The sequence below is a fragment of the Chanodichthys erythropterus genome, chromosome 13 (assembly GCF_024489055.1).
Source record: "Chanodichthys erythropterus isolate Z2021 chromosome 13, ASM2448905v1, whole genome shotgun sequence".
Taxonomy (NCBI): Eukaryota; Metazoa; Chordata; class Actinopteri; order Cypriniformes; family Xenocyprididae; genus Chanodichthys; species Chanodichthys erythropterus.
In genome coordinates this window covers 34,092,609-34,114,432 of record NC_090233.1, presented here as the reverse complement: position 1 = coordinate 34,114,432, position 21,824 = coordinate 34,092,609, and positions in this window count along the sequence as shown.

Genomic DNA, 21,824 nt, shown 5'->3' with positions numbered 1-21,824 from the left:
AATTTTTTTTTTTTTTTTTTACACATAAAATGAATAGTTACCTTTCACGTACAGTATAATCACACAAAATGAAGACTCGCATCTTTAGCCTAATAAACACAGATTTATTTGACCTCCTCACCTCATGGGGGCAACATTTTGAAATCACATGACCAGTTTGCTTTATACCAGTAACCTTCATGTTATTTGACAGTTTCACTGGTGCCTCTTTTCCATATAATGAGAATGAATTAGTATCCAGACTGTCAAGCTCTAAAATGACAGAAACGCACTATAAAAGTATCATAAAATATATTGTTACATGTCTTCTGGAGCCATAAAATAGCTTTATGTGATGAACAAACTTAAATTATTCACCCAAAAATGATGCCATCTGCAGTCTGCATTAATTCAAAAATGTTCTTGTAGATGTAAATTGTCAGGTTTGACACAAATGTGATGTATCATGTGATGCAGCAAATCTAAATATGCAGAAGTGTAGTGAGACAATAGTGAGAGCTACAGTGGAGGTATGTCAATAATGGCTGCATTTTGGTCTACAAAGTAATCATATGGCTTTAGAAGATTATGCATAAGTTATATTTATGATAAAAAAAGAAGAAGGTTGACTCGATTCATTGTGACTGATTTCATCAGACCAAAACTATCTTTCAACACAAAACTTCTCCTTTTGTGCTCCACAGTAAAAACATCATCCAGGTTTGTCATAACATTAAGGTGAGTAAATATTAGAGTTTTTATTTTGGGCTGAACCTTTTCATTAATCATGTTAGGCTGACAGAATGACACAGATATAATATGCACAGATAAATTGCCTTCATATTTATTTTTACTGGTTGCATTCACCGTTGTTGTTAAGCTATATTTTAATTCCTTGTAGCGAGACCGGGTTGGTGGCTGCTTGCCGGCCGTTTTCGTCGGACATGCCGCTAATGCTATGAGTCAGACAGATAAGTAGAGGGCAATAGAGACAATATTAAGATTGAATTGCAAAATACGTCCCAAGGCACTGCACTGCACACAGGACAGAATATTCCAGTGCTATTTTAAAGCATCATGGCCTTTACCCGGCGTAACCTTGGTAAGATTTTCTAAGATATTGGGAAAAGACTTCGGTCTCCATTTTTGTCGTTCAACAGAAGCCCAAACCCCTCATCAATCTCTGCCTCTACATTATAGTAACACAATATTTTCATTTCCCTCTCCTTTCCATTCTGTGTGTGCATATGTGTTTGTGTGTGCTGCTTTAATGGAGGATGCGTTACAGCAGGGTAATGATCTGTGCGTGTGTGTGTATTGATCAGAGCGTGATTTATTTCAGCCGTCTCATGATTATCGGGTCGTTCATCATGCCTGAATTACCCTATCAATACTGCTGCCTACACGGACCACGAGAGACTGCAGAGAGAGGGAGGGAGATTTGTTACGAGGGCAGGAGTGGAGGGGACGCATAAGGAAAGAGGAGAGGAGTAGAAAAACATTGAAATACTTCCTCCCATCTTATCCTACACATTGTAAACAACTGCCTTCTCAGCAGTTCTTTAATAGATGGAAACCCCACTACGTTATTAGAGTGGAAAAGCAATCTGTTGAGCTCACTCTCTGATTATAAACCTTTTGAATAAACTCAACTAACAAGGTTTTCCTGTACTAGTTCAGCTGAATCTGTACAGCCTACTTCAGTAAGATTTACACAAACTTAGGAACAATTTAATGACAGACAACTGAGAATGTATGCAAATCAGCAGTGTTTGCGCTCTGATTGGCCAAGCCTGGCATCATAAAGAGAGCTATAGAGAGACATTTAAGGAGTCCCATATTTCGTTTGGCTTGCTTTTTAGACACGTTATTAATTTGACTCATATAAATCTGTCAGTGACAGTGTAAGAGGAAGGCTGGAATATAATAACCCCTCACTACGGAATCCAAAGGCTTTTTGGGAACTTTATCTTTAGTAAAAGAAATGGTACTGTAATTAGCATCAAATTGGCTTATGGTGAACGAAACAGAGCATGACGAGGATCTGGAGAGGTTTTTTAAAATGTCTTAAGATGCAGACGCATAAACACACATGCAATGGCAAAAGTTTATGTTTGTGTTCACAGCAAAATCATGAGCACAAGGGCATTTCTTGTGACCATGATGGTTTAACCACTTTAAAAAACACTCCATTTACAACACTTTTGACAGCTTAATTGCATTCTTTGTGATCTCTACTATAATTGCTGGCACAGACTGTCCCCTTGAGTCTTCCACCTCCTTGTCTGCGTCGAGAGATGTCTGCTTTTGCTGTCTTCTTGCATGCCCAACATCACCATTTTAAAAGCTCAAAGGGCTATTCTAAAAGCCAGTGAACATTATGAGATGCTAACTATGGCCTAAAGCATGGGAAGCCTATGTTAGCTTCTGAGAGCAGCTAAACTCAAACTGGCTGTGGCGGTTAGCATGGGTGTGTCCTTAGCTCATCTGTGGCTCATCCTAGAGCTCTGGGGTTGACATAATTAAAAAGAGTTCAGATGATGACACTTTTGAAGTCTGTGATATGTAATTATTGTTGTTGTTGTTGTTATTAAGTGTGCATATGGCCAGCTGTAAAGAGAATCGCTATTTGAAGTAGTTAGTTAATCCTATTAATCTTTGTTTTTTATTATTACGTTTATTATTGTTATTATTTTTCCAATGTTATTATCATCTTTGTTATTATTTTAGTTTTTGTTTATTATTGTTGTAAAGTACATTGGTCAACTTACTTTTTTGTATTAAAAAGTATTTTTATTTTATAAAAATGTTCTAAATTATAATAATATTTCACAATATTAACAATATTACACAGCAAAATCCTCAGAGTTAAATCAACTCTGCTCAGAGTACATATGGTCCCTCTCTAAATAGTGTTAAAATAACACTGAAGCAGAGTTAAATTTAATGAGATAATTAAAGGGGGGGTTGCATGCGATTTCACTTTTTTAACTTTAGTTAGTGTGTAATGTTGCTGCTTGAGCATAAACAGTATCTGCAAAGTTACAGCGCTGAAAGTTCAATGCACACGGAGATATTGTCTTTTAAAGTTATGGCATTTTATTGCCTACAAAAACGGGTGGTTTGGACTACAACGAGCCTCTTCCCGGGTTGGTGACATCATAAACCCTTGCTATTAACATAAACACTGCCCCCGGGAACACGCAACAAAGTGGGCGAGGCCATGTGGCACAGCATAATGAAAGCGGAAGAGTTGTTTACACCGAACGCGAGCTGTGCGACGCGAAGCATCAAAAGATATAGAACCCATTATATTCTGTGATATTTTCTACACTGGATCCGTTGCTGAAGACAGCTTCCTGAATCTACACGAGTTTAATGCTGGATTTACACTAAGACTTTGACTGAAAGATGAAGCAGTTCCCACTTTAAAAGCAGAAGCTGCTGTTTATCAGCCCCAAACTGTAAGTACGTTTTATTGTTTGTCTTTTAAACGTAATGTTATAGTTCTGTTGCTATTTTTAATGCATCTAGGACGTATACAAAGAGCAACTCGTTTTTGCTAGGCAGTTAGCTAAATTCTAGTGCAACAAACACCAACAATCTTCCATGTTCATAGACAAACAGTTGTTCATGCTATAAATTAAACGCTACCTTTACAAAAATGCGACTACTCAGGCATGTATTTACTACAGGAAAGCTTTAATCAGGATAAAACTGTATATTGAAAGCTAACAAACAGCAGTGACAGCTTATCTAAACACTTTGACACAAATACTAAATGAAATACCATTCATAAACATCCTTCAAAAGCCGCGATTGCAGAGGTTCTACTTTTTCCTCTTCATCTGGGTCTGATTCGGCTCAATTTGATACAGCAATGTAGGCGCTATTATTTACTTTCCACCTAAGCGCGTAACTACGAATGGTAAGGGGCGTGGCGTTTCCGGACGCTTCAGCGAATCACGACAGACTGGGCCAGTAACCAACCTACTGACCAATCTGAGCACATTGCGTATGTCGGAGGGAGTGGCTTCATAGAAGCAGGAAGTCAAATGAGCCGTTCATATGACAGTGGAAACAGAGGTGTAGAATTAAGATAAAATATATGAAAAATACAGCATAAAAAAAAACGAAGCATTAAGACATGTTAAACTGTGCCCCCAAAACACATTCAAGCCTAGAAAAAAAACATGTAACCCCCCCTTTAAGCAATTATTAAGGCTGTGACTTAAGTCACTTGTTGTTCTTGTGTTTTTTCTTATTTCTTCAGTGATTCTGCTTGTTAACAGCAGGTGTTCATCACTAATGCGCAATCATTAATTAATTAATTGCTTTACTATCTCATTAAATTTAACTCTGGGGATTTTACTGTATTTTTAATCAAATAAATGCAGTCTTGGTGAGCATAAAACATTTTAAAAATCGTACCTTTACCAAAACTTTTGAACGGCAGTATAAATATATACACACTTTAATATTTGAAATCTTTCGAAACAAGTAAGCACTTTGTATACAAGTTGAGAAAAAGCATTTAAGCAATAGTCATCCTTGCCAAATCTCCCTGAACCCAGTGAAGCCACAATCTCAAGATATCAACTTTATGAACTCCATTTTGAGACAGACACTTACTTTCCAATACCTTTTCATATAGTCATGCCCAATTCATTCATTCAGCCAGCTTGGAATTTTTCCAGATTGAAACAGGTCTTAAACTAATATGGGTGCTTTACATTCGGGCCTCAGAGTCTCTCTCTCTCTTTCTCTCATGCTGTTGGGAGAGATTATACTTCTGAAAGATGAGAAACACTGTAGACAGTGTGGATGGGATAATCAATCAGACGGTGCAGGAGAATGTGAAAGCACAGAAGCTGAGGCAAGGAGAGGGCAGCAAAATAAAATACATATACACGGTTATGAGTGCAGACTGCATCTGCACCAGGGAATTGGAGCCATAAATCAAAAAGGCTGTCAGAGGACAGAGAGTGAGAGAGAAACAGAGAGAGGGAGAGAGACAGAAAGGCAAAGGTAGTGTGTATGTGTGTGTGTGTGTGACACTGTCACTGACTCCTCTGCTCCCTCCTTCACTGGAATGCAATTTCCTGGAATGTCAGGCAGAGAGATTGGGAGCAGATAACGTGCCATGAGCGTGAGTGTGTCTGTCCTCCACCCCGTCCACAGCGGCAACGCAGCTCAACCCAAATCTCATTACAGAGACATGATAGAATTTGCTCAGTGTGTAACCTCATTATTCTCACTCACAGATAAGGCCTGTAATTGGCCAGATCTACAGAATGGAGGAGAAAGAAGGACTGGCAAGGCAGGTGTGTGTGCCCAGGACTACACCGTGAGAGACAGGAAGTCACTGACTTTGCAAGATGTGTGTATGTAAGACTGACCAATAGCACGTGAGCAAAGAGGAGCTGTGGGTGCCGGAGATCATTGCTGTGGAAGTGGGGTTCATTGCATCATGTGGATTTAAAGAGTGGTCAGACCTGTATACAGTTAGAGAGTGTGGGTGAGAGCCCTCCGGGCAAACACTGTTACGGTTTTGTTTTTATCCACTGTCAGTTCCTCTATTCTTGCCAAAAAATTACTGTTGATTTGAGGAATTCATGCAAAAATTGCCTAAAATTGCAGTATGTTTACTTTCAAGATGATTTGTGGAGGGACGTTGAGTGAAAATTGATTAAAATTGGGGCAGTTGCGCTCCTGTATTAATATAGAAGAAACACATTGATGTTTTTTTCTTAGCTGTTTCATGGATAAGGCCATCTGTCCTAATATACTATATCTGTCAGATATTTCACTATATGACCAAATGACAAAGATGACAAAAATGTTTATACATTTATTATAAAATAAATAAAATGTTTTATTTTTTAATTATTTTAATTTATTTTATTCCAGAATATAGTTCCAAGATTGATCTATCTATCTATGTGTGTGAGTATAAATATTTGGAATATAGAATATATAGAATATGGAATATAGCATTATTTTGACAGAAAAAAATAAAAATATTCTAATGAAATTTACTGACATTTTCCATGGCAGTTCACTATATCTGTGCTCTGTAGTTATTCATAGAAGTTCAAAGTGAATATGCTCAGGCTGCATACTTGCCCAAAACCACAAAAGACAGATCTGAAAACCATAAAACCTCTGATTCCCATGTTTCTCCATCAGTGCAATTTGTCAAACAGTACATTGAGCTAGAAATCACCCAAATGAGAGAATAATAACTGTAATGTGGTGAAGACCGCCGTAACTAAATATTGTGTGTGTCTGTGTGTATGTTATCTGTCCCAAGGACCACCCATCAATCCGTCCACCCCATAGCCACACACACGCAAGCCTTGAGGTCACTGCAGCTTTCACTCTCGCATACAGTAAACGTACCCTATCCACCGCACACCCTGTGCCGGTTCAGACGTGCCGTTCCAAACCTAACATGGAAAATCACACTGTGGCTACAGAATCCAGAATGGACGAGTGTGCTTATTCTGCAGGCCTGTTTCATGTCCAATCAAGCCCACCACAGAGAGTGTGACCCAAACATAAACATTTATTCTGTATTTAGCTCTCTTTCTGGGTTATTATTTCTCATTAAGAATCACTGTATCAGACCACTGCTCAAACCAAAATAAACAGGCTTTATAAATATGTCTCGTTTGGGTGTTGACTCTATATTTTCTTGAAAAGCTTCCAAATAGTACCAAAAAAGGGTTATTTTAATACGTTTTAATTTGCAAAACAGTAGATGTACTCTTCAAAATGAAAGAGATAGTTCATCCAAAAATGAAAATCATTTATTCATGTTACCTCATGTTGCGACTTTTTTTTTTTTTTAAATGACTTTCTGTCTTCTGATACACTACCGTTTAAAAGTTTGGGGTCAGTAAGATTTTTTTTTTTTTTGAAGAAATTAATTCTTTTATTCCGCAAGGATGCATTAAATTGACAGTAAAACTTTTTTTTCAAATAAATGTTGTTTGATATTTTGAACTTTCTTTTCATCAGTGTCCTGAAAAAAGGATCACAGTTTATACAAAAACATTAAGCAGCTCAACTCTTTTCAACATTGATAATAACTGAAAACGTTTTCTAATCAGCATATTAGAATGATTTCTGAAGGATCATGTGACACTGAAGACTGGAATAATGATGCTGAAAATTCAGCTTTGCCATCACAGGAATGACATGGAGAAAAAAAACAGTTCTTAAATCTTACTGACCCCAAACTTACTGACCCCAAACAGTATTTTGAAGAATGTTCTGAATGTTTGTGTCCATATTGGATCTGAAATTACATTGACAAAAATAAAGAGACATTTTTTGAGTTAACCAGATAAAAAAGAAAGTCATGCAGATTTGGAACAACATGATGTGAGTAAATGATGACAGAATTTTTGGGTGAACTGTCCCTTTAATGAGTGTACTTTGCTGAATCTAAAAACAGTTGAAGAACCTATATTTTTATTTCTTTATTATTTTCTTTATTTCCTTCATGCAGATGCGAGAACAGCTGTACCCAATCTGGATTCAGATCTCCACTATTAAATGAAAAAACCAGGGCCTGATCTCAGATCAGTGGCAGTGTTTGCTCTCTGAACCACGATCAGTGCCGGAGTCTGGAGTGTGACATATTCATCTGCTGACAGGGGGGTGGAGGTGGGACGGTTTGACTACACTGGGACCTGCCAGGGCTGTCATTACATACTGAATGGCTTCTCCCACACACACACACACACACAGACACACACACACAGGCAGCTGGTTGTCTGTCCTGCGAGGAGGCAGACATAATAACAGAGAGAGAAAATTCAGATCAAAACAGGAAAACAAAGTGAGAGGAAGACAGAAATTGTGGATTTGCGAATAAAAGAGAGGGAGAGACAGGGGGCGTATCGTTATCCCCCTTTTTTCCTCTCAGTGAAGGCATGTTGACATGTCGTGAATTCAGTTCCTGCTGCGAGACGGCTCTGTGTGTGTGAAGTCAAACAGCTAGAGCGGCCCATTAGTGTCACACACACACACACCTAGAAAAACACACACGGCTATCATATAAGGGGGATTATGAGTGTGAAAAGGGCAAGCAGGCCCACTCAGAGAACAGGAAGGCGTCCCAACCTGACTGTGTGTGTGTGTGTGTGGCATCTCCCCCCTCCCTTTCAAGTGTGACAGTGATTAATGATTTTCAGCTGTCAGGTACATTACTCACATGACCTCTCCTTTTCACTGAAACATTTTCTTTCTGTCTCTCTATACCAGAGACACCACAGACACAAACAGAAAGACTAGAGAATGAAAAAAGGTGGAGGATACAACATGTGTCTCCCTCTGGACAGCAAGTAGGAGTGCTTTCAGCATGCGGGACAAAACCATTAATAAGGGGACAAATATTTTCACATATGCATCAGTGTGTCTTCTCATGCCTTTGTCAGTTTGAAGAAACCAAGGCGTTACTCGCTCTCCCCCCCTCCCTCTCTCCCTGGATGATGGATGGGGAGGAATGAAAAGTTTCCTCTCCTGGATCGAGTCGTCGTCAGCAAGCGAGCATCTGCTTTTCATCTCTGCCTTCCACCCAGCCGCAGATCCCAGAGCAGAAACATTCTCAAACCCCGACGTAGACTGTTACAGAAGGAACTGATCATAGATCAGCTCCGTCAAGCATCGACAATTCCAATCGCCTCTCGAGGGTCATAGGAGGGCGTCGCGGTGAGGAGAACAGGCTGACGGAAGAGGAAAGCCTGACGAGGCATTGTGTGCCTCGTCCAAAAAGAACTGAAAGTTCTTTAGTGGAATGACTTTGCTTTTAAGCACCGCAAGTCAGCCAAGTCTTTGATTTATTCGACTTGCTTTTTCGTCAGATAACCAAAAAGCTGGACTTGGAGGCGGTTTGCTTTCTGAGGCCTAGAAGTATCGTAAACCTTTCAGAAGTGTGCTAGCATCACAGAAATCCTCCTTTAGCTCTCCTCCCTCCAAAGTACAATACAAAAGAGACAATTCTCTGTAGGGGGAAAAATGAAAACAGGGGAATAGGAATAAAGAGCTCCAAACTTCAGAGTAATTACCCATGAGGCTCCTCCCAGCTCTTTCTCTCCCTCTCTCTCTCCAGGGCTGTCACAGAGTTATGGCAGGAGTGGAAACTATGTGAATTTAAACAAACGATTTTAATCGCGCCGGCGCAAGCCTTTCTGTCACATTTGATTTATTACCAACAACGGATTAATGCAGGAGAGGTGAGGAGGTTAGCGGCTACAGAAAAAAAGGGAAGAGAGAGAAAGATTTTTCAGGCCACACAACAAAACCGTCATGAATGTGTAAACACGCTTGTCCGTTGTTTTCCGTTCTTTATCTTACAGCTGCTTCCACTTCTCAATCTTCATAATATTAGTTGTAAGGATAAAGGTAAACGCATTTTGCTGCCTGTGATGAAGGATTTGAACATGAGCCTTGACTCAAGATATTAATACTCCCTTGCACCTTTTAATTAATGACATGATAGAAATGAATAGAATTAGAGATGGTGGGATGCAGGAAGAATGGCCACAGCAGTGATGTGAGTGACTCTTATGCATTTGAGTTGTGATTGACAGGACTAGAATATTATAATATTATCTTCCAAAAATTCGTTTAGAACTTCATTATGCACAAAGTGAATGGCTGCCTTAATTCACATGCCATCTGTCCTAAATAGTATATGACAGTGGGAGTTCCCCAGAACTGCACATTTTGGATGTCTCATTATTAAACACACCTAATTTATCAGCTCATTAATAGAGACTCCAAACCTAAGTGGGTGTGTCAGATAAGGGAGACATCCAAAATGTGCAGTGCAGGGCTGCTTCAGGACCATGACTGAGAACCAATGCTATTTAATACATTTAAAATACTAATATTGTGCTGCAGAAGAAGAGGAGTTTGCAACAGTTTTCTATAGCTATTTTAGTTCTTCTGTTGCAATAGGGTTTTAAATATATTAACATCAAAGTTAAAGGGTTAGTTCACTCAAAAATGAAAATTCTGTCATTTATTACTCACCCTCATGCTGTTCCACACCCGTAAGACCTTCGTTAATCTTCGGAACACAAATTAAGATATTTTTGTTGAAATCCGATGGTTCAGTGTGGCCTGCATAGGGAGCAATGACACTTCCTCTCTCAAGATCCATTAATGTACTAAAAACATATTTAAATCAGTTCATATGAGTACAGCGCTGATTCGACATGCTGATTCATAACGCACTGAAGCTTACTAAAGCAGTGTTTTGAAATCGGCCATCACTATATAAGTAGTTATTTTGTTCTTTTGGCACACCAAAAATATTCTTGTCACTTTATAATATTAATATTGAACCACTGTACTCACATGAACTGATTTAAATATGTTTTTAGTACCTTTATGGATCTTGAGAGAGGAAGTACCATTGCTGGCTATGAAGGCCTCACTAAGCCATCGGATTTCAACAAAAATATCTTAATTTGCGTTCCGACGTTTAACAAAGGTCTTACGGGTGTGGAACAGCATGAGGGTGAGTAATAAATGACATTATTTTCATTTTTGGGTGAACTAACCCTTTAAGTAATAATGTATTTTAAGATGAAGAAATTTAGCTAGATGCTAATAGTTGCATTATATGTGAAACAGATTTAGAGTTTTGTTTTTTAAGTCATTTTATTTATATTTATTTATTTATTTATTATATATAAACACCTTTAGTTTGGTATGTTGCCAGTTGGGGAAGATTTTTTTAGAAAAATTGCAAAATTTAAATATACACTATTAAAAGTCTGTGGTTGGTAAGATTTTTTAACAGTTCAATCAGTAATGCTACAGTTTAAAATAACTGTAAAAATGTAAACATAGTTTATTCCTGTGATAGAAAATCTGCATTCTTGAAGCTCAAGTCTTTAATTTCACATGATCCTTCAGAAATCATTCCAATATGCTGATTCGGTGCTCAAACATTTCTTATTATCAATGTTGAAAACAGTTGTGCTGCTAAATATTTTTTTGTAGAAATCATGATACAGTTTTTCTTAGGATTGATGTATAAAAATTTGAAATAACATGATTTATTTGAAATCTTTTCTAAGCCCTCAGTCACAGACAAACCCTATGCCTTAGTGCAAAAAAGATGGTCTTTTCTATCAAGGCACAATTTTATAACTTGGCGGTATGTCTCAGTAATGGCTTGTAATGTCTTAGTATTTTTTATCTCCCTTTTGTGCTTTAATGTCAGCATGTACTTAAGCTGGCTTGAGAGTGAGATGTTATCCCTGCATGATTTGTGTGGCTGATTTTTATTAGGAATGTACAAAGAGCATCTTGTGCTTGACTGAAAGGAAAAGTTCACATGGCGAGTGTCACAAATTAACAAATTTGATTAGTGACCTATAAATAGTGAACATATATATGTACTCTCCAATGGCCAGTGAATTTACTGTGCAGTTAAAATATGTGAATTGGGATTTGACATAGGTATAGAACATTATCTTACTCAATTGTGGCCATTGATCCGCCACATATTAATGTTGCTTGGTTCACATGCTGTAACATATAAGCTCCCAACCATGAAGTGATTGCGTGTGTTTGAGAGCGGGTGTATGTCTGAATCTAGTGCATGTTATTTTTCACCAAGACGGTTCAGTTTGTGGCAGTTTACACAGACACACAGATCACCTGCACTGCGATTTTTCTGCACTCACATGCACTGTTATGCACAATATCACACACACACACACACACACACGCACACACACACATGTTTGTTTTTGTGAATTGTGGGGACTTTCCATAGACTTCAATGCATTTTACACTGAACAAACTGTACATTCTATCCCCCTACCCTGCCCCTACCCCTAAACCTAACCCTCACAGGAAACTGTGCAAACTTTTACTTTTTCACAAAAACTCATTCTATATGATTTATAAACCCATTTACATTGTGGGGACCGCTGGCTGGTCCCCACGATGTAGGTGAACTCAGGTTTATATTACATCATGGGGACATTTGGTCCCCACAATGTAATATAAACAAAAGCACACACACACACACACACACACACACACACACACACACACGCACACACACACACACACACACACACACACACACACACACACACACATACACATACTCACTTTATCCCAGACTCTCTCTGTCATCTCATCCACAGATATAAAACAGGCTTACTCCTTTTTCATAACACACACTCCGTGGAAAATGTGTGCCATATTATCATTGTGTTTGCAGACAGACAGGCACAGATGACAGGTGACAGGAGACAGGTAAGATGAGGACGACAGCTATGGCATGTGTCACGGCAGGTGAGTTACAGGTGGGCGTGACCTGCCAGTCAACATCAGTTAGACTAGCGCCGTCAAGCCACACGAAAACATCCATATACTCTGCACACGTACGTGCAGAAACAGCTCTGTTTTGACAGAACGTTGTCTAAGCATCTGCGCTAATACCAACTTTTAGGGATTTCAAAGTAGAGTATGTAAATAAACTGTGCTAGGCATAATTTGAGTTAATAAAACATTATAATTACCATATAAACACAGCACTTGTGTTGATGTGATATCAGCATGTTTACATGGGAATACATTTACATTAAGAGTCGAGTTGAGTTATAAGTGTTGTGTGTGTGTGTGTGTGTTTGTGTGTGTTTCACTATAACCTGACAAATGCTGACATATTGTAGCCATCAGAAGTGGAGTTGGAGGTCGGTGGTCCAGGGGGAGATCATCCATCATTTCCATCCTCATGGCTGTCTAACAGCATCTGACAGCCCGCTATGTCTCTATTATCCCTCCTCTCATCCCCCTCCGCTCTATTCTTCCACAATTCCCTTATTCCTTTTGTCTCTCGCTCTCATTCTGGCCCTTTGCTGATGCACATGCTGAAGTTCAACGCACTGTGCCATTCAGAAAACATCTGCTTTTCCAATTACCTAAAAAATAACTTGATGTAACATTTTGGTAAATAATTTTTTTTTTGTATTATTTAAAATCACAAATTATGTCTCTTTAATATCTCAGTTGTTTCCCCTAGACAATAGTCAGATGAAATGGAAAGCGAATGGAGACAATGGTGTCATGGACTGGCTATGTAGATAATCTGAAGATGAGGTGTGATGCAGAATGAATGATACTAGGCTTTAATAAACTCAAAGAACGATAGCATACACAGAAGTCACATAATATTAACAAGAAAGCATGAATTGAGGTAGGCCTCAGGGCTTAAATAGTGTATTTAAATACTTAAATACACGCAGAAGGTAATCAAAGGAACAGGAAACAGGTGTGACACTAATCAGGGACTATGGCAACAAATGAAGAACCAGCCCTGTGTCCGAAATTGCCCCCATACCCTTAAAAAAGGCATAATTTGAGGGAACAGCCATTTTGTAGTGGTATCCGAAACCTTAGTGGACTTTATCAAGTGCGCTCATTCAATCCCACAATGCTCACAATAACGAGTGTACAACTGATGTATGCTCAAATGGCTAGAGATTACCCATAATGCACTGTGAAAGTCGCAAGCCAAATGAATTCCCACGTCTCGCTAGAAGATGGTGTCCGCAGCGGAATAATCCATCCATCCGTTCATTCATTTTACAAACCGCTCGTCCACGGTGTACAGCATAGTATAATATAGGTATAAATTCATTTTTAATTGATTATTAAATTGTTTATCTACTGTTTATACATAATTTCCATGACAGAGTTCAAGATAAATCCTTTCATCTTACCACTGGAGTTGCCCGTTTGCTAAGTTTCAAATGATTATTAAACAGCAAGCACAAACGTAAAACTTTTTATGTGTTTTAGCCATTCATTCACACAACAATGGCGTGTTGGGGGCCTGAAAATGCAATCTTTAGAAAACGAGTTTCAAAGAACAAGTAAACAACAAAAATGCAAATTTGTGAAAACTGTGACGTCATGTGCATTACATGTTCAGTCTATAGGCACATAGTGTTTCTTTACAAATTGACATAACTACTGGCCTGACATGCATAATACAGCATTTTTAGTTGTTTTCGCGGATCCGTGTGAATGGGATCATTTTGACAACGTTGTCGTCCGTATGTGAAATTTTTATTACATTGTTGTCGTGTAAACTTGCCCTACAACTAAACAAGACAGTGAGAACTAAACATGCCTGTGACATTGAGTCTGATTTTTCAGTTGACAGAAAAGGCCCCAGTCTCACATGTGTCTCCTTTTACTTTTATAAAATTTAAAGCTCCACATTTCTGCTTTTAAATCCTCCAAATACTGTCTAAAATGTGCCCTATTTACTTCCAAGATATGTGCCTCACTGAAAAAATAAGCAAAGGACAACCCAGAACCCAGAATATTCCTTAAAGAGGCTATCTGCGACCAAGTTAATTAATGAAACATAACTGAGACCTAGTCTGAGCTACACAACCATTTAAAACTTTAGGGTTGGTAAGATTTTTTTTAATTGTTTGGAAAATGGAAAATGACGGCTTATGTTCAATAAGGCTCTTTTTTTGTTTTTGTTGTTTTTGTTTCATTTCTTAAAAAAAAACAACAACTGACCCCTAACTTTTGAATGGTTGTGCCTTCTGAGCAATTAAATTCTTTTGGTAATTTCTCCACTAGCAGAATCATGAATGTCAGGATTGGATAACGTCTGTCCTGTCCTTCAAGGAAGTTCTTTGTTGGTACTTTGTTGGTACAATTAAAACAATTGAGTTATAGTAAGATGCATTTAGTTAGGTGTGGTCTGTTTGGGACTTCATAGTTGGATATAGAAGGAATTTTCCACCTCTGAAATAAAAACTCACAACGTGTGTGTGTACATGGTGTGCCGTATCAATAACAGTTTGACAAGCACCTCTTTCTCTCTTAGTGTTTCACCATTTAGCCGTGTATCCATCACTCTCAATCAATAGTCTTGTGGTTCAGTGAGCTGGTAAGGCAGTCACCTGACTGACAGAATCAATCGTGGCCTCTCCACAACAATGAGCTCAACCCGCACCACCAAATTCCACTTCAGACAGAAAGCCAGCTAGAGGAGAGCTGGAATTCTACTCTCTGTGGGACACATGACTCGGAGAAAAGTGAACTGGAAGACTGGAAGGAAGGCGGGTGAGAGATGCTTTGTTCAAGATTTTGCCTTATTGTATGTCCTTGCAACGGAACCCCTGGACCTGTCCTATGTCGGCATGTAGAAAGCAAACGAAATAACTCGCCCGCTTAAAATTCTTTCCCACACTCTCTCATGGTGAAATGTCAGGACCGTTTTGTCTTTATGAAGTTTTACACAGGCAGCGCAAGTGGCACCTAATGGGAGAGTTTGATTGACAGGCCATTGTCATTTCTGGACAGGAATCCCCATTATCCCTCAGGCCTTCTAACACCGCTATAGGGATTAGTGTGCATTCATTACTGATCAGGGTTTGATGAATTACTTTCAGATCCTCTGCACCTTACAACAAAAGCTGTCAGACAACTATTCAGCTCTCTAGACAAGCGGCTCAAAATCTACTGATACTTTTTCATTATCTCGTTCTCCTCCAAAGCCGGAGAGACACATACTAAGGGGGCAGTGAGTCAATATTCCAGCCTCAGTGTCTTGTTAAGAGTGACAGTTTATGAATATGTATAAACATGTATAAAGGATAAAGATCTCTCTCCCTTTCTCTGACGCTCTTTCTTTCTCAGCTGTTCAAATATTGGTGTGCTATTTATACTAGGGTAGTGGAAATATTTACCTTGGGCTGCTGGAGTAAAATGATATGAATGGGCATCATTTCAGCTTGTCAAATTAGGCTGTGTGTTACCTTCCCGTGTGTGTGTTTGTAGGCCTTTTGTAATTGGAGAGCTGGCAGGCCTGTCTGTCTACTGCTGGGCTGTCATGTGTGTCCTGTCTTTGCAAAGATGTCACCAAAGCTAAATTTAATGCAAGGCTTTTATGTCAGGCTCTTGTTAGCCAGGTTTTTTTTTTTTTTTTTTTTTTTTTTTTTTTTGTATGATCAGCAATGACACAATGTCAAGTGTGAAAACATTAAAGACCTTTTTAAAGTAAATACAAAATCAAAATGGACCCTATTTGTCTTAATACATGTGCTTGATTTTATAAGATGTAACTTTCTCGGCCTCTGAAATTAAGTTTCTGATATATTTTCACACATATACAATATATATGTGTTCTAATCAATGAGTCGTTCAACCGATTGTTCAAACGGCTGACTAATTCAAGAATTAAGCAAGTGACTGTCTTTATGAATGGGTCATTGAATCATTGACTCACCTGATTCATTTATAAATGCTGATTCGTTCAGTAACAAAACACCGCTGTGTTGCTTGAAGACGGCAAATGTTCTGCTGTGACTTTGTTTGGAACTATTTTCATGTGCAACAGAGCAAAAAAACAGTCAATATTGTGCAATTCACTTAATATTTGTTGTATAAAATCAATGTCAAATTTACAATCATGCTCATAAGTGCTCATCAGTACAGACTGATTAAACATCATACACAATTTAAAATTTAATTAAGAGATTTCTATGGTGCAAAAACAGTTGTTCTTAATGATAATGGCAGCCTAAAATCAATATTTTCTCTTTTTACCGATAGAGTCCCCCCGGGTGAAGAGGTAGACAAAGAGTGAGTGAGAAAAGAGAGACAGAGAAGGAAAGCAAGCAAGCATGTATTGATCTTCTGCTAGGAGAGATTGATAGAGCAATAAGGAGCTGGGGCGAGGAAGGAGGGACGGAGAGGTAGAAAGATGGAATAAGGATAGAGGAGAGGGACAGAGACAGAGTATATGTGTGAGGGGAGAGAGGCTAAATGAAAGTGTGTAGAGACCATCTCAGGCCAATCAACTCATATGGGCTGTATTATAACCGGGGATAAGATGACGGATGGGGTGACAGTGAAAGAGAGGGCCAGAGAAGACGAGAGAGAAGGAATGAAAGAACAGGTGATTCGTTCTCATCAAGAAACAAGGACTGAGGGGCCTATTGGGAAAGAAAGGCTGATGATCTCGTCATAACATACAGTGTATAGATGGATGGATGGATGGATGGATGGATGGATGGATGGATGGATGGATGGAGGGATGGATAAATAGATGCAATTAGCTATATATGTATATATCGATGGATAGATAGATGAATGGTTAGATGGATGGATAGATAGATGGATAAACAGTAAGTACATTACCGCTTACCGCATATGCATTTAGTTCGGATGGCAGAGGCTTATGCTTGGTCTTAAATTCTTTCATATATATGTATATATAATGATTTTTCCAGAAAGGTGCTGTCCCATCTAGATATTCTACATTGCTGACTAATTCACAGATAACATCGTAAACATATCAGCACCACAAAAAGCCATGTACAACCCTCAAAGAGTACATAGATTACCTATGCATACGACTGATAACATGTATTCCCATGCATGCATGTCTGATAACCCATGTCTCATGTTCAGTTTTAATAAAGACATCTCCTTTCACACTGTCTCACTCTCTTGTCTTCTCGCTGTCCTCCTGCTTGTCCCCTTGGGTCAGGTGTAATTTACATTGAGCGATGTGTGTGTGTGGATGGACAGGGTCATTAAATAGAGGGCTCTAGAATGACACATGATGCATAGCAGCGGTGGAACCGTTATGTTGTGAGGTGTCTGGAACGCTGTGTGTGTGCGTGTGAGTGTATGTGTGTCCCATCACTCAAGTGCAACTCTAATGGAAGGCCTGTCTCTGACAGGCGCTGACAGATCACCCATCCCATAATGCCGAGCTGCAACAGTCATTAGATAGCCCTGCTAATGTCTGACCTCTTTCACTGTTCTTCTCATCGCTCATCTGCAGAAAGAAGGAGAGACAGAGAGAAGGTGAGAGAGTGGGGAAAGATATGATGATGAAAGGAGGAAAACAAGTTGCTTAAATTTCTTTTCCTGTCTAGATTAGACATAAATCTACAGTAGATTACATAAGTGTGCACAGTCTTAGCGGGATATAGAAGTCATATAAATATCCTGCACATAAAGGAACACTGGATACTCCAAATGCTAAGTGACATCATCATGTTCCCATTACCTAAAAGAAAACACACACACCTGCGAAACAGAAACTGAACCCATATGTTTCAGGTCATTGTTGCAGAGGAACATGGCTGCCATCACTTCCCATTAGGCTGTAGGCAGATGAAATGCTGAGAGACATTAAGGTAATGTTACAGCCCAATAAAGTATTTAAAGACCCCCAGGGGCTCTCTCTCTCTTGGGGACTGAGGAACGAGTGGAAAGAGTGAAAAAGAAGGATATTCATGCTACAGGACCTTGATTATCTCTATTTCCGTCTTTACATGGTCATGTGTTTATTCTCAGTGTAATAGCAGCTAAAAAAAAGGAATTATGTTGTATGATGTTTAACATCACATCTTAAAGTGACAGTTAACCTAAAAAAACATCTGTCATTTGTCTTTATGTAATTTAAAAAAAAAAATAAAAAAAAATCTTATGTTAAATCATTTTGAAATGGCTGGTTTTTGCATACATTGAAACTGGCTTATTATTTTTACTGCCAAGCTTTTACACTATAAAACATATTTAACACTATATTAAGTCTTCTGAAGTCATATATTTCAGTCTGTTCCTCACACAAAGTTAAGTTGTCATTTACTGGTGACTATTTTCTTTCATACAGCTCTCAAATCTTGTTTGTGGCCACATATATTTACTTATACTAATTAGTTTCAGTCTTCAAATCTGATTGGACAAACAGCATTCCAAGAGCACTGATATACACTCTTAAAAATAAAGGTTCTTTATTGGCATCGCATTTCCATCGTTGTGCCAAATCGTTCTCATTGCTTAAACGCTTCATTCCGTGCCGATCTGGTCCAGCCGGTATGGATATGGTTTCGTTTTCCACAGTGGGCCTGATAACAGATCTATTTGGAATGTAATACAAATGTGTCAGTCGTTGCCTTGATTTACAGAGGTATGAGATGTAAATAGCGACCATGTTATGGTGGATGACCAGATATTTCTTTTAATTTTACTATTAACTTGTGTTTTCTTAGCTCAAATAGCATGCTTGGCCAGCTACACAAAAACTGGTAGCCAGGCAACAGACAAGTAACCAATCCTGAGTGGAGATGTCACAACACATAGGCTGTGTTTGAAAACTGCTGAAAATGCTGCCTCCGCAGGCAGGATAAGGAGGTAGGAAGTTACCAAGGCAAGTCCGAATCCAATGATCAAGCCACATCCTGTCTCCTGAGATGCCTTCATCTGATTGATTTTTGAAGGCCGCATAGATTCTATCCTTCGCTGCCTTTGATATCCCACAACCCTGAGCGTTCCATTCCCTGACTGTTGAGCTAAAAAATAAAGATGGCGTCTGAAATTTGTCTGAAATTTGAGGTTAGTGGTCAGTTTGTGTGTAAAGTGTACACTTTGACCAACTTTCCCCACTTTTGATTACATTTCTAGTGGAGTTGTACCTATTGGTACTGAAATTTAAAACATTTGACGCTTTGAGCGCTGTTGAGCAGATTCACAAACACCTCTGATTGGCCATTGTGTTCACACGGTCATCGCATATGTCTGTGATTGGCTACAATGATCAGCGCACGGGAGCGTTTGAAAGAACACGGAAGTGTTTGAATCTGAAAGCATTTTGAAAGCAGGAGCATTTATCAAGCAGGCGTCTATCAGCGGACTGGTCAGACACTCCTGTGTGTATCTGTGTAAGCGCTCGGTGAAGAGCGTCATTGATGACTATTTACAACGTTTTTGAAGCGTTGACCATTGAAGCCAATCACAGACATATCCGATGAGCACGTCAACACAATGGTCAGTCAGAGGTGTTCATGAAACCGCTCAAAAGCGCTCAAAGAGTCACATTTTTAAAATTTCAGTACCGAAGTCAGTACTTTCTAGCAATAAGTTACACTCTAAAAAATGCTGGGTTAAAAACAATCCAAGTTGGGTTGAAAATGGACAAGCCCAGCGATTGGGTTGTTTTAACCCAGCAGTTGGGTTAAATGTTTGCCCAACCTGCTGGGTAGTTTTACTTAACTCAACTATTGTTTAAAAATTACAGTATTGCTTACTTAAAATGAACCCAAAATATCTTGAAAATTAGCATTTATTAATATGTTTAATAAATGAACATTTTAATTTCATTTTAGATTCATTTTAAGTCAGCCATATAGTCATTTTCAAACAATAGTTGGGTTAAATGAAACTACCCAGCAGGTTGGGCAAACATTTAACCCAACAGTTGGTTTAAAACAACCCAATCGCTGGGTTTGTCCATTTTCAACCCAACTTGGGTTGTTTTTAACCCAGCATTTTTAGAGTGTAGTATTGCAGTAATTAAATATTCAGTTTGTTGTCACCAAAGTGCTCTCTGTTTTGTTATCTATCATTAAATTGTTACGCTGCCTCAGAAGTCTGTCTGAAATCAGTTTTGTGAGGTACCTTTGTGTGCAAATGCTTCCTGCTAAGTCATTGTGTGACAGGGCAGCGAGACAATGAGTCAGCTGCCTAGGTTTTTGGAAGCAGCCATATTCTACCACTACGGTTCAGCATGGTTAGCTAACCATGCTGAGAATTACGGATCAAGAATGGTTTGTAGTTGTGCCGTGCTGAACCAAGCTGAAGTGGAAATATAACTCTAACCAATCCTTACCACTCGGCCTGACATTTGGAAAAGTGGCTTATGGTTCTACGAAGAACCTTTCTCATCCATATAAACTTTTAATTGCACAAAAGGTTCTTTATAGTGGAAAAAGTTTCTTTAGATAATTAAAATGTATTCACTCTAAAAAAGAGGAACTGCTCACTGAAAGGATTTTCAGAGAACCCAAAATGGTTCTTCTTTGGCATCACCTTGAAAACACTCTTTTAGAACCTCTATTTTTAAGAGTGTACAGTGCTTTACAGTTCCCTCCACCAGTATGTGTTTACTCGTTGTCGGTGTGTGTATTTAGTGGTAAATATATTTTTTCACTGACTTTTTCTGCAGGTTATATTGTTTCGCCATTTGGTAGCGACATGTGACTATCATATTGACTGTCCAAAATTACATACTCCTTGAGTAGGTTCTTTGTGACTACTAAAAAGTATTCTCTATATAGTATTAGATGCACACTTCATAAATCTTGCTGGAAGTAGTAGATCATCTGGATACTTTTTACTGAACATACTACTTTTTTCACATACTATTTTCTGCCTATAGGGAGGTATGCATATTCAAAAGCAGCCACTGAATCATTCATTCAACTGATTTGCTCAAAAATGCTGATTCATTCACAAATGAGATTGCACCTCCTCAAATGTGTAGTGGTTAAAATGTGGCTTCATTTGAAATTCTGTTCATTGGTAGAGCAAAAGCAGTCAAAATAACATGCAACATATGTCTAAAATGTAAGTTACTCAAAAATAGTATAAAAGCAATATCACATTCAAAGTCATGCTGTTTTTCAGAATATCGACAGTTGTGATTAACTGCAGTGCATTTGTTTTACACGGAAGGGTTTGGAACTACGTGATGGTGAGTAAATTTGTAAATTCATTTAAGCCCTAACAAATTTGTAAATGTATGCAATTTTATCTTAGGCTTCTTGAAGCAAATCCCTGCTATTGATAAACAGAACACAAGACATAGATTTGAACCTTAAACTTGAAAATCCAAGACACGGCCACATTTAAATCACGTGCGCACAACGATAATGATCACAGATCCATTAGGAACATGGCCGAAAGACTGGCCAGGAAATAGTCTGGATGTATTGATTTTTCACAAGCCTTTTATTGCATTGCAGCAAATAGCTAAT